This window comes from Haemaphysalis longicornis, unplaced genomic scaffold (assembly GCF_048455015.1).
Source record: "Haemaphysalis longicornis isolate Haplotype H1 unplaced genomic scaffold, Haemaphysalis longicornis Haplotype H1 scaffold_9, whole genome shotgun sequence".
Lineage (NCBI taxonomy): Eukaryota > Metazoa > Arthropoda > Arachnida > Ixodida > Ixodidae > Haemaphysalis > Haemaphysalis longicornis.
The window spans coordinates 171,481,934-171,495,447 of record NW_027526460.1 but is presented as its reverse complement, the minus strand read 5'-3'; the positions used below and the strand labels follow the sequence as shown (position 1 = coordinate 171,495,447).

Genomic DNA, 13,514 nt, shown 5'->3' with positions numbered 1-13,514 from the left:
CATATTAGCATTGCTCCAACATGGGCGCAACGTTTGAAGGGTGTCGGTCTAATGTTTGGATAACGTTTTTCTGACATTCGCCAACGTTGCTCCACTATTGGAGCAACCTTCCAACTACGTGCGGGACACATTTGAACAACGTTTATGAGACGTTTTTTGATGACGTTGCAGCAACTTTTCACCTACATTTTTGCAATATGCATACCACGTTTAAGCATATCACTGTACCATTCATACGTTGTGATAACATCGCTACAATCTTGCTGCCACTTTAGATCTACGCTTTTAACATGCAGTTAGCATACAAGGAACGTTGCTTCAACGTTCAAGTAATGTTTTTATGAAGTTGCAATAACATTGCTGCAATTTTGCAGTAACTTTCCAACTACATATTTCAAACGTGCGGGTAACATTTAGAAAACGTCGCTTTAATGTCCAAGCGATGCTTCCTACAACGTTACCGCGACTTTATAGATACGTTTCTTCACCACGAGGGCCACATCCGCGCACTGTTGATATGACGTTCAAGCAATGTTTCTCTTACGAAGCAATAATATTGCAGCAATGTGCAGGTAACTTACAGTTACAGATATACATGCAACAATAACTAGATGACAATAATATAAGTTAACTTTTTCCTAGAGAGGCGATTGTTGACGGCATGATAAGCGAGCAGTTCAAACCTCGTCTGCATAAACTCCTGAAAGGTATAAACCGGTATTTTAGACCTGTATATTCATACATTTGATCCCTACACTGATCAACACACACAATTAAGGCAGTCCGGCAAAATAACGAACTAAGAAATAGCGAAATTTTAAAGCAAGGAACATGCAGCTAGCGTAAATAACAACATTGACACTCTTTAAGATGAAAGGACATGTGCGTTTTATTTTACTATGAACAGTCGAGCCGAATACGTATGCTGTTAAAGCCTTGAATTTCGCAAAGCGCTGTTTCAGACGACGTCTTCGTTTTCCTCCTCCTGGGCTTGCTTGTTTGTCTTGACAAGACAATTTGATATGACATACTTGACGGCCATGAACCCAGTATAGGGTTGTTACTGCGACACTTCTGCGAAATGAACGAAAGCTGTAGTTTAGAATTTACAAAGTTGTTACAGCATAGACAATATCTCACCTCTCAGAACACCAGGAATTTTGGTATACAATATGGCCGCATCGATTTTCTTGTACTGGCAGTTCAGATGAGATTTTACAACCATTCCTGGAAAACAAAAGGGCACTGCTGTAACACGTAGGGTGCTCAAAAACTCACCTGCACTTTGGATGACGTTTGCTGCCAGATGAGCTTATTCGTGTGTCAGTTTTGTGGTGCTGGTAAATCTGAAGGCATTTCTGTAAGCCAAACAGAAGTGGTGCAGAAAACTGAACTGAAGCAAATTTTAGCTAATGGGGAAAATATTACCTTTAGGAAGGAATATAGCAAAACAGGCCTCTCCACTTTCCACTTTGTCTTGCTTGTTTAACTTTTTCTAATGCCTGTGTCAACTAAATTTATGACACGCACATCGCATGAGTGGGTTTCTCAAGCATTCCTGGAAAACAGAAAAGGACAAAAGTACTTAATTGTAGAAAATACCTCACAGCTTTCTTTACAGGCCATTGAGTAATTAAGTGAAAAGTCTTCAGACAGCGTGCAAGAGAATTTTCAATTAACAAGAGAAGCCGACCAACTGATGACGACGTGACACGTCGGCAATATTAATTGAAAGAAGACGATAATTACCTCAGTGCCCATAGACATAAAACACAACGAACAAAAATTAGAAAACATGCTATTGTCAAGAATGGAAACATTACACAAATTACAACCATGTATTTCCTTGGTTGCCTAATTTAAATTTACCATTTGCTCTCGAAAAATGTGCTTAAAACTGGCAATGAGCTGTTTTTTTTTCGTATGCCATTTTCTTTAAAATTATCAGCATCCGACGAACACCAGCTTTTCACATGGAAAGTGTGTGAATACTACAAAGACGTTAAGGCGTTGTTTTACATCGTAAGATGGTTAGCATAAGCAGCTGATAACATGGCTTAACTGCAACGCTAAATAGTGTTCTGGAACAGCATTCCGCTGAAACTCGCGTGAAATTAAACATGACAACGAAGTTAAACTCATTAGTTTTATTTTTCGCGTGCGTTAGCAGCTGTGGCGAGAAGTAAATTAAAAGCCAATCGTACGTATCAAGGTTCTTGCAGAACCTACACTCGATTTCAGCATCACAACAAAAAATCTACTGAGCGCCCACCTCATTTCACATTAAATTCTTTCCATACACATAAAGAGAATTTATTAAACACAGGTTACAGCTAGGACCCGCTGTAGTTAGCTACTACACGGGTCGACAGAGCACAGGATTTACGTAATGTGCCACAGAGGAAAAGGAAGTGAAGATCACGGAAGTTCACAAAACAACTAGTACACCGCACCGAAGGTCCTTTACAATAATGTCCGAGGCACGAGACTCAGACACCATAGTTCACGCGTGGGAGTGAACATAAAAACCACAGCAGTTCACACACATCCGTTCTATGTCCGTACAGAGATGCATGCGCAGCCAGGCTGCCTAAACTGCGCCTTGGCCTCAAAACATACAACTCCTTTCAGCACGCAAGTTTAACCTTATTAATAAGGCACGACACACATTCTTTCCATACAATTTAAGCGCTGAATACATGTTCCACCGTTTACAAACGTACGCATTCACAAAAGCAAGAAGGATATGCTTAGAAGCTAGAAACGGGAGGGCAGTCTTGTTCCCGCTCTTTTACGATGTAAACTGCGTTCGAAAGAACGAGGCGAGCTCAAAAAAACGAGCGCTTACCTTCACTGGTCAGTTGCTATGAACTTAATTTCCAGCCCACAAATATTCGCCGTAACATGCGGCCACACAACAAAATTTCGTATTGGTGCCTTCTCCATTCCGCTTGATTGTCAGGAGGGCTGCTTGTTTCTGCAAAAGCGCGCGCTTTCCGTTCGCTCTCCCCAACCCAACGCGGCTGCCAAGCGCAGAGGAGCAGGAGGGGACCGCTCTACGAGGTGCGCGCACGTGTGCGCGTGTGAGAGGAGGGCATAGTACGCTGGCCAAGGACGAAAGAAAGCCTTTTTCTTTTCGGTGTTTTTTTTTTTTTTTTTACGGCCATCCCCCACTTCGCGCTCGGCTGCTAAAACTTCCTTTGCGACTCTCTCTAGAAGGGACGGGGCGACGACGAAAACAAAAAAAAAAAAAAAAAAGGCATGTAGGAAGAAAGGAACGCGCGAGATGGCGTGCCTCCCTGCACCCCGCCCCGTTTCTGAGAACGGCTGGCGCCCTGTATTTCGTTTCGCGCCAAGCAGAACGCGACAAGTGTTCGATGCATTGGAGCCTCTTACAAATAAAAATTACACCAGGGAAAATCTGAAGATATATGTGCAATGCTAATAAAAGGGAACAAAAGCGAAAATGGGGAAGTTAGTTTTCAGGTTACTTGGAAGGTTCACCAGGGTTAGGTCTTTGTTTTGTTTTATTGTTTCATATACGTTACAATATGATGGTGCTCTGACTTTGGTGCTCGAGGTAGGTGAAATGTCTATGGGGAAGTTGAAATATAAAACAGCCCACTTTATGTTTTTTATTTCAAACAAGGGTGCAAGGTGTGGACTAGTTGGAACGTTCGCTGATCAGAGGGGCTATAAAAATGACTAAATTTGGGTTTGAATCCATTTCATTAATCAACTGTAATTACTGCGGCAACATGAAGGGAAAACACATGTAGGGCTCGCACTCCCACGTCATAGTTGCGCAGAAGTTTATATAGCTTGCATATGAAATTTCTCCAGTACATTAATTTTTTCAAGAAGTTATGAGAATCCAGCAACAAGAAAATGTTTGAGCCTTCTATCTAGATTATTTTTGTCTAAGGATATACAGGCGGCAACATAAAAACCCGGCCATGCATGATTTAAAGGGGCCCTAAATACGCTTCCGAAGGTCGCCATTTCAATTGCGCAATCGCTAGAATACCCCTTCACGGCAACGTATACCAAATATTACACCTATTACACCTAACCAATAAAAACATGAAGTAAAAATTTGGTCTCAGTACTCCTTTAAGGCAGAAAGTTAACAGTGCGAGATGCTTGTGAAAACTTAGCAAAATGGAACTGGAAGTTTCCCTTGTCGATTCACGATTACCTTTTTATATAACAGCCGTAATCTACTACCTAAGAAAGGCGTGCAATGTTTCAACAATAGGAAAGGAAAGTTGGGAAGACATTTGTGGGTGCCGTTTTCTGGCAGGTATGAAAAAAAGCTGTATTAAGGTGCATCTGCGCGGACTTCTTAAAGATACGGTCAACACGTCGAATGAAAAACACGGAGTATACCCGGTCAGTTTGTCTTTCCATATGGTGCAGGTTCCCCAAAAGAACGTGCGTTGTAAAGAGGTCGCGTAAAATTTGGGATGTATACATGGTGAAGTGCGTGTAGAGGAAGCTAAGTCGGAGCAGAGTAAACTCGATACTATTTGATGACGGCATAAAAAGTTATTTTCTTGTAGTAATTCCAGTTTATTCAGCAAATAATTAGTGCGAAATAACACACGGCAATGAAACCCAAGTTCTCATTCGTATGTACTGACGTCGGAATGCTGCGCCGTCCGTTTCATGCGCGCGTTGGGTTAATTAGCAGGCGCTGTATTCGGTCAGTTTCCTGGATATATGCGGCATGCACGTGGACAAAAACGCACCCGACTGGCATTTGTAAAATACTCACAAAAACAGCCTGATAGCTGGCCATGCGTGACAACGCAGTCGAGGGTGAAAGCTGCGCGCGGCTTTATCGATGCGCAGCAGCTGTGTTTTGCTCTTTAAGTTTAATGATGTGTTAAAATCGCCCTAAAGTATCTGATTTGACTGATTATCAGGTTTCACGCGCCGACGCTACACAGGCGATGAGGCGTGCCGTAGTAGAGGGCTCCGGATTAATTTTGACCACCTGGGGATCTAATTAGCGTGCGCCGAAATCTCGAACACAGGCATTTTCGCTTCTCGCCTCCACACCCGCAAAAAAAGCGGCTGCCGCGGCCTGGAATCGAACCCGCGTCATTGGGCTCAATCCTTGGGCTCAGCAGAACAACAGCCACCGTGGTGGGTTCCTAAAATAACTAAATCACACTGAGACAATCGGTATACCAATTGCATGAGCGACACGGCCTGCAGGGGCTGGTGCGAACCGTTAGCCCTGTATACCGCGCGGATGTTCCAAGAGCGCATTCGCAGAATGGCAAATTCGGTCTCGTACATCAGTGAAATGGTATTATTTGGGTGACATTTACACGGATCTAAGTTGTTTTACACTGGAGGTAGTGATTTTGCAGAGCGTGACTGTCGCACCTACATAACTTGACTGGCTTTCATCTAGGTGTGGCACAGCGACGCTTTAGGTGGACGTTCATAAATTTCACGGGGACTGGACTTCACGGAAACACGTCCATAGCTAACAAAAGCGACCACTTACAGTTATTGTAAGTCCAATCTGTCATCACGAAATTCATGTGTCAGATGCACGCCGCCAAGAAATTTTTGCGCGTATGCGTCGTACGCGTATATACATTTAGAAAAAGTGAATGAAAAAAAAAACGGGTATAGAAATAAGGTGCCTCGTTGTTGAGTCATATCTTCAAATTATTGTGGGCACCTCACCGTAAAAAAGTACACATTTGTTCAGCAACTCATATAAGAATTAAAAGAGCGACTACCGCACGACGAGTAGAGAATTCATTATTGCTTTTGAAAGTGACTGTTTTTGAGCGATATTACGAAGACTGAAGTACAAATGGGACATATAAATGGAGTAGGGGTAAGCAACAAGTAGGAGGCGAGGGGGAATGCAAACTTCTCGTTATTGTTTATTGCTGAAAACAAATAAGGCGCTGCAAAGATTGGCTTAAACTGAGCTTGCTATTTCGTAAAACTAAGAGGAAACAGGTAGAGTACGGACATTTATATCTGTAGGACGTAATTATGGTTATAATAATTACGCCTGCATGACTAACAGAGGTTCGATTTCTTCCACGTGAACGAAATCGTAGCGGGCCCATGCGCCCGACACAAAGCAATGTCGCGGCCATACACGATAATTGCGGATGACGCGAGCTCATGCACGACACCAATAACTTAGTGAGGCTAGAAAAAGTATTGGCTATGATCAGGAATCTGCCTGCCTAACCGGTTAAAATTCCGTTCTCCAACATAAACGAAGCCTGTTTGTGTATTTTAATTATACAGAATGATACAGCAATAAATGAGCGTTTTTGCAAGTTTTCCTGAACAAAACAATCTTTTGTTCGCGCTCAATATTCAATCGAAGGTCCCATATTTGTGGTTTATTTTGATTAACACCAAGAACGGCGATGGGATTTACCCGCTTACTAAAAAAATGAAGTAACAACGAATTTCATTTATGGGACAGCGGGCGGCCATCTTGAAAAAATGACCGTCTTAGAACGGCGCAGCACCTGACTTTAATGAAACGCACGATGCGCGGAAAGACGGTATTATTTTATTCTAGGCTGTATCCACTCTACATGTAGTAATATTGTGTGATCATCCAACAAATGAGAGAATAAAATAAACGGATCTGCCGCCGAGATTGGTTGCGCCATCCATCGAACCGGCACCACGCGTTTCTTTCGTTTTGAGAAACGTTCAAACGCTCGCGGTTCCTTTTACATTTCATGGGGGGATCTACACGCTCAACACCTCCTCCACATGCATTTCTGCAGTTTTTCGAGAGCCGTGTCTCTAAATGATCACACATCGGTGTAGGGTGCCCTGCTGTCTGCCTCTGAATAACTTCAAATCAAGTACAGGTACCGCCCTTTGTTCCGTTATATTGCCCAGTCTGGGGGTGCTACCTGGTCCTGTCACCTGTGGTATATCACCAGCGGATATCAGAGAGGTTAAACCAGATAGGCGATGCCTAAGAAAACGGCATCCATTCACGAGAACAAGATTTGCCCATTTGGTGTAGCATTCGGCGAATTTTAACTTCCCGTACTGGGAGAGGCCCTCGTCCTGCAGTGGACAGGCTGACGATGGGGATTTCATTTATGTGCGTGCGTCGTGCGTGCGTGTGTGTGTAAGTGCCGTATTCTACGCAGCTAAAGTACAGTAAAGTGCAGGAGGCGATGGTACAGCTAGTGAACTAAGGCGTCCGTTGTGCATAACCATTTGAACTTTTATAGGCGACGTAATTCCTCCAAAACATGGGTTAGTGTGGAGTAACTGGTGTTCACATAATAGATAAATGGAAAGCTGCTATACGTTCAACATTCCTCAATATTGCGGCAACCTATAGATAAACATGCACATAGCAATGTTGTTTCTGGGTTTTTCGTGGGCATTGTAGAAACTGTGGATCACATTTAACCACACTCCCGAAATTAACGTATCCCGACGTTACATGTACTACATCGCAAACATTCAATTCTGCTGTACGGGATCATTTGAATTTTTAGGCAGCTTATGTAACTCCCCATACAATCGTTTAACATCATAAATATGAGATTTTCCGACATTTGGCAACATTGCTGCAACGCAAAAAAAAAAGCGTGTAAAGGGCAACGTTGAAACGTACGTTGCATGAATGTATGCAACGTTGGCCAACATTTGGCAGCATTGCTGCAACGCAAGAAAACGTGCCTGTGGGAAACGTTGCCTATGCGTCTTTTGTAAACGTTGCGTGAATGTGTCCAACATTGGCCCACATTTGTCAACATTTCTGCAACGTGAAAAAACGTGCATATGGGCAACGTTGCCCATCCGTTGTTTGTAAATGTTGCGTGAATGTTGCTGAATGTGCCCAACGTTGGCCCACATTTGGCAACATTGCTGCAATGTGAAAAAATGTGCATACGGGCAACGTTGCCTATACGTTGTTTGTAAACGTTGCGTGAATGTTGCTGAATGTGTCCAACATTGGCCCACATTTGGCAACATTGCTGCAATGTGAAAATACGTGCATACGGGCAACGTTGCCTATACGTTGTTTGTAAACGTTGCGTGAATGTTGCTGAATGTGTCCAACGTTGGCCCACATTTGGCAACATTGTCACCACGTTGTGTAACGTTGCCTAACGTTGCACAACATTGGCAACACGGCAGAAACGTTGCGGCAACAATTTGTGCTACTAGGGCACGTTCAAATCAGCGGCCATTTTCCCATAGGCGAAAATCGTTTTTATTTATTTTCAGAATAAACAGGTAAGTACCGTTGTTGTTCCCGGTGTCAAACAAAATAGACCACAAAATGCGACCTTTGTGTGAAGTTTGAGCGCGAACAGAGCGGCGGATCGCTCAGGAAAAATTTTTAAAGTGTTCCAGTTATCGTTGCAACACCCTGTATACAGCAAACGCGTGACGGTTTTGCCGTCGATGGTTCGAGATAACCACGCTAGTTTCGAGCAACGCCGCTTACGAGCCACTCTGGGCCCTGTACGTCCGACGTATCTTTAAGAAATCTTGCGGGTACGTCCGACGTATCTTTAAGAAATTTTGCGGGTACGTCCGACGTATCTTTAAGAAATATTGCGGGTACGTCCGACGTATCTTTAAGAAATATTGCGGGTCCGTCCGACGTATCTTTAAGAAATATTGCGGGTCCGTCCGACGTCTCTTTAGACACAGCGAAATATTAAACGACAACACGACAGTTCTAGCAGCATGTAAAAAGCGGGGCGAAGCAGCGTGCAGAAAACAATTCGTTAGGCTTACCAAGACGTGCAACAGCAAGTTCAAAAAATACCCAATCTAAATCACATCTCCCAACAAGAAAAACGCGCCGCGAAGCAGCCGCTGTACAGGGAGATAGGGAAGTAACGATGCGTCAGGCCTGCCATTCGAACCACGGGCTAGAGTGAACTAGAATAGGGGAGTGGCCCGAGCGGGCGGAGACGGCGTTGCTTTCGCCGTGCCGCGCGCCGTCGACCACCGCTAGGGTGGCTAGGGGCGCTCGTGCACGATCTCGCAGCCGGTCAGCCGCGCCCGCGCTGTCGCCGCAGCCCTCAGACCGGGCGAAACGTAGAACTTGGAAGGCGGTTGGTGCACGTGCGTTCGGTGGAATCGGTGCGGAGGTTCTGACGCGTTTTTTAAAACAGTGAGAGAGTGCATTTCGTCAAGGACCAGCATGTGAGGAAGATGGCGAAAAGAAGAACTGATGCGCACTGTTTTGACCAGGCTGTCACGCTGGCTATCAGGGCGCTCCAAAGGCGTATTTGTTCGCCGCCCCAAGAGACGAAGAGGTTCGAAAAAAGTGGAAGCGCAATTTGCGCCGGCAGGAGAGAGAGACAAAGCTTTTTTTTTTTTATCGAGCTTTTAGGTGGGGTGGTTCCTCATTTCAGGTAACCACGTGCTGTCCCGGCTCGACTGGCCCTCTCGACCAGCAGAAGTTGATCTTGAGAAAGGGAGCTGGAACGCAGTATGTCCCACTGCTCAGGAGTAGGGGAAGGAAAAGGAGGTGGGAGGTCTGGGTTCTTGACGCACTCCCATATTATGTGCCATAGAGTGCCTAGTTGAGTACAGAATTTACATTGTGCGTCGAATTGTGAGGGAAATAACAGATGCATCCTGACTGAATGGGCAAACGTATTGTAACTATTAGGACAAGCCCCTCACAGAATCGTCGGCTGCAGTGTGCGAGCTCCACTTTGTGTACAGGCCGTTCTGCACCGGTTTGTGCTAAACATGGAGAACGCGTTCACTGAATGCTTCAGTGTTCTTGAGCTTCATTGTGATAGCATATCCTTGACATTTTGAGTGTGGTGAAGGCTAAGCAGCAGTGGGAACTTGGGTGCAGTGATCATTGTAAGGCTGTTGCGGCAGAGGTGCGTTTTACCTCACGACCCGCATTCACTTCTACATCAAAAGCATCAACAGAAGCAACGCAAAAAGACGGCAATCAAGTATGCTAAACTAGGTAAATGCCCGTAGTACTGGACCAAATTGCGAAATAAACATTACAGCACACTGAAAGGTAATCTGTTCTATCTCGTTCACTGTATGTATATTATAAAAATTGTAATCGGGTTTGAAAAAGGTTAAGCTGGGTTTGCTTAACATGTAGCATTGCATGTAAGTGTTAACATTAGTTACTGTTCTTTTTTTATAGTAATTATAACAAGAAATAACTACAAAATAATTTGCCTTTCGCCTGATAGCACCCTTTATCTCTGAAAAATAGTAAAGACTCCATACCATATTGGCAAGCAAGCAGCAGTTAGTTTCGTTTTTGTGCTATGCGGCGGGTCTAATCTTCCTTTTAGGAGATTGGGGGTGAGGGGGGTCAACGTGCTTATTTGCGCACATTCGCCGAATAATACATCAAAGTTTACTGCAACACCTCGGTTAAAAAAATTGTCGCTCTTAAATGCTGCTATACGAGCAATGACGTGTTTTTAGAACCGCGATGCTGTGCCCTGTGCAGGGACTAACAGTCCATGCCAACGTTTTTAGATTAGGTCAGTTGGCAAAGAGCGCGGCCTTCCAAGCAGCGCGGCGCGGGCCGGTGCTGTCGCCGACCAGGCGGTGGCGCTGCGGTAGCGTTGAGATCGGTCTCGGCGCGTCGTCTGCTACTCCTTGCTTGGAAAGGCGCCGGTGAACGACCACCGCACGCCTTTAATGTTCTTCTTTGACATGCGAAATCCAACTTCGCTCTACTCTTACGCTTTAGTGACAAGAGCTTTACATTTTTATCGACATTATAACGAGAAACAAGCTGTACTTAAGAAGAAAAAAAAAGGCAAGGCGAACACTGCACAGTCCGCTTGTCTTCGGCTGCTTCCCGTTCTATTTATTTATTTTTCCATTTAGTTTTTCCCCAGTACGGGATCCCTTATAGCTCAATAATGTTTAAAGCATAGCCGAACACGTCTTACACTTCTGAAACTGCGGGAAAGCCTACAATAGTCAGCCATCTACTTGGAATCAAGAAAAAACGCCTCGACATTTTTATTTATGCTGTGTAAGAAAATGCAGTAGGTACGTTGTCACAAGAAAATGTTTACAACCCCAACAAAACTGATCAATTGAGCCGATTGGAAACCAAGTGCTGACGTGCGCGCTCACGTGCACGCGCTCACGTTCCCGCGCTCAGCAAATTCTTGGTATTTTAACTGCGGACACGAAAAATTACGATTTGTTAAACAGCTTCGCTGTTAACAAATAATATTGAACCAATTAATAAACCAGTGTTTTTTTATTTCTTTGACAGGTATAAATGTGGTTTCTTAAAAGAAATAAACGTTTTTTCTCGGATGAGAATGCTTGTCGTACTGCTATTCTTTTTTGTTGGTTCGTAAATCTGATGGACTATCTGTTAGGGTCACAGAAACTTTCATTTATCTCCTTGTAGTCCTGATAAGCCGATTTTTTAAAGCGTTTCGCCTGGTAGTTTTTCCGCTGAGCCATCGCTTATGCTGTCTTCTGCGTTGATTTTTCCTGCTCGTTTCTTTTTGCAATCTGCAGATAGGCAACACTTCTCAGTTTTGACTAGTCAGATTGATTTATAAGAGGTTTAACGCGCCGACGCTTCACAGGCGATGAGGCGTGCCGTAGTGGAGGGCTCCGGATTAATTTTGACCACGCAGGGGATCTTTAACATGCGCTGAAATATCGATTGATTTGATTTGATTGATTGATTGTAGGGGTTTACGCGCCGACGCAACGCAGGCGATGAGGCGCGCCGTAGTGGAGGGCTCCGGATTAATTTTGACCACCTGGGGATCTTTAACGTGCGCCGAAATCTCGTACACACGGACGTTTTTGCTTTTCGCCTCCATCAGAAAAGCGGCCGCCGCGGCCGGGAATCGAACCCGCGACCTCGTGCGCTGAAATCTCGAACACACGGGTGTTTTCGCTTTACGCCTCTATCAGAATAGCGGCCGCCGTGGCCGGGAATCGAACTCGAGTCCTTCCGCCCAGCAGCACGGCGCCTTAGCCACCGCGCCGGGTTGGGATCTGATCTGACAGCACCGTGAATATGTTGTGCCGCACACACTGCATGCCCTTTCACGGCAGTTGTTGCGGATGAAACGTCTGGAAACAGGTAACATTTGTTCCAAGGGCTGATCTTTAGCAACGATGTAGCGAATAAATGTTGTTACATTCTTCTGCCTTGTCAGCTGAGGGTGAATATTCCCATTTTTATCGCTGTAGCTACACGGCGTAACAAGCAAACCTCTTGAATTAACTTCAACCGACAAGTTTTGCCCGACTATTGCACCCTTCTCAATGACCACAATTGCACCCAGAATCTCCGAGCTTGTAGAGGATAACCTGGGTAGGCGAAGCCTTCACATTCTACGATTGAAATGTCGGACATTCGCTGAATTCCTGCATAACCGCGAACCACAGCTCAGTTCCCAATGTACGTGCTGACATCGGCGCTTTCTACACCACTCGCACCACTTACGCCAGTTTCCTCGTGCAAAGACCCATCATTTTGGCAGGACCCAACATAGGTGGGAACCACTGTCATCCATTTGGGTGATTTTCGGCATGACTTTGACGTCTTTGGTGGCGACAGATGCTCAGGTATGTCAGGGAAAATACGGGGCGCCGCGGGGTCCCTCAGAGTCCACCTGCCTTACGGTATCCTTACAGTTTGACCACTCACGGCGTGTTCGTAACAGTTGACGATGTCTGAAGGCTCACAATGAATGTCACAAACGTATGTTTACGGCGTAACCTCGAAGTGTTTCCGCGGAATCGCGCTTTCCCACGCCTTCAATCCGTCAGGACCCTTCGGCGCTTTGAAGAAATGCCGCTGCACGGACTTGGCCGCTTCCGAAGCATACACCGAATGGCAGCCCGGCGCGCAGCACGTCAACAAACCGCACCGACACTTCAGAGATCCACTAAACTATGTATGCACGATAACAGCACAGAGCTATTACGTTAATACAGACGTGACGAACAGGCGAGCGCCAACAGCACAGCGTAAACACATGGCCGGGGCGAGCCTCGCTCCCCAAACTAGATCTCAACGCTACGCCAGCGCCACCTCTCGGACTGGCGACAAAATGGTGCCGCCTCTCGAGGCGCAGTTTGCAAACTGACCTAATCTAAAAACGTTGGTCCATGCTGAACACCTGCCAGTTCGCAAAAAGTAGTTAATTGTCAATCGTCAGGCAGTATTCGGCGGGTTGCGGAGAACACAGGTGACAGTTCATTGACATTCAGAAGCGCCCGCGCCAGATATATAGCGGAACTAAAGTCAGGGGCGGATCCAGGCTTTTTCTGAGAGGGGGGTCAGCTCCTATCAGTGATGATGATGATGATGAGCAGGAGGGGGAGGAGGAGGAGCCTTATTTATTCAATGAAATTTCGGGAAAGCAAAAACACAAGGAATACAACAAGTCATCAATTCACCTTTTTCTGCGACCTGAGTGGTCATCTTCTTGGAGGTTTAAATTCAAAAATTAAGGGAGGGGTCAGGACATCCGGACCCCCCC

At 45.2% G+C, this 13,514-nt stretch overlaps 1 protein-coding gene and 1 long non-coding RNA gene across 6 annotated transcripts in view; both read right to left on the bottom strand.

Annotated features, from left to right (window-relative positions):
• Positions 1 to 13,514, bottom strand: part of LOC144151501 (uncharacterized) — a 210,090-nt gene that overhangs the window by 38,024 nt on the left and 158,552 nt on the right. For 2 of the 4 annotated variants that reach the window (XM_077682575.1, XM_077682572.1), the window contains exon 1: positions 8,779 to 8,797. The exons of 1 other annotated variant lie outside the window; for it this stretch is intronic. The gene's annotated coding sequence lies outside the window, so the exon portion shown is untranslated. Of the gene's footprint in view, positions 1 to 8,778; positions 8,901 to 13,514 lie in introns of those variants that run through there. One more of the 4 variants, XM_077682573.1, reaches the window with a different exon arrangement.
• LOC144151547 (uncharacterized) lies at positions 913 to 3,111 on the bottom strand. 2 transcript variants are annotated; one of them, XR_013318894.1, is made up of 4 exons: positions 2,849 to 3,111; positions 1,429 to 1,558; positions 1,141 to 1,358; positions 919 to 1,074 (listed from the first exon to the last, which is right to left on the bottom strand). It is a non-coding gene; the product is annotated as an uncharacterized LOC144151547 (long non-coding RNA). The 2 variants fall into 2 exon arrangements; XR_013318893.1 differs by lacking the exon at positions 2,849 to 3,111 and having other exon boundaries at positions 913 to 1,074; positions 1,429 to 2,842.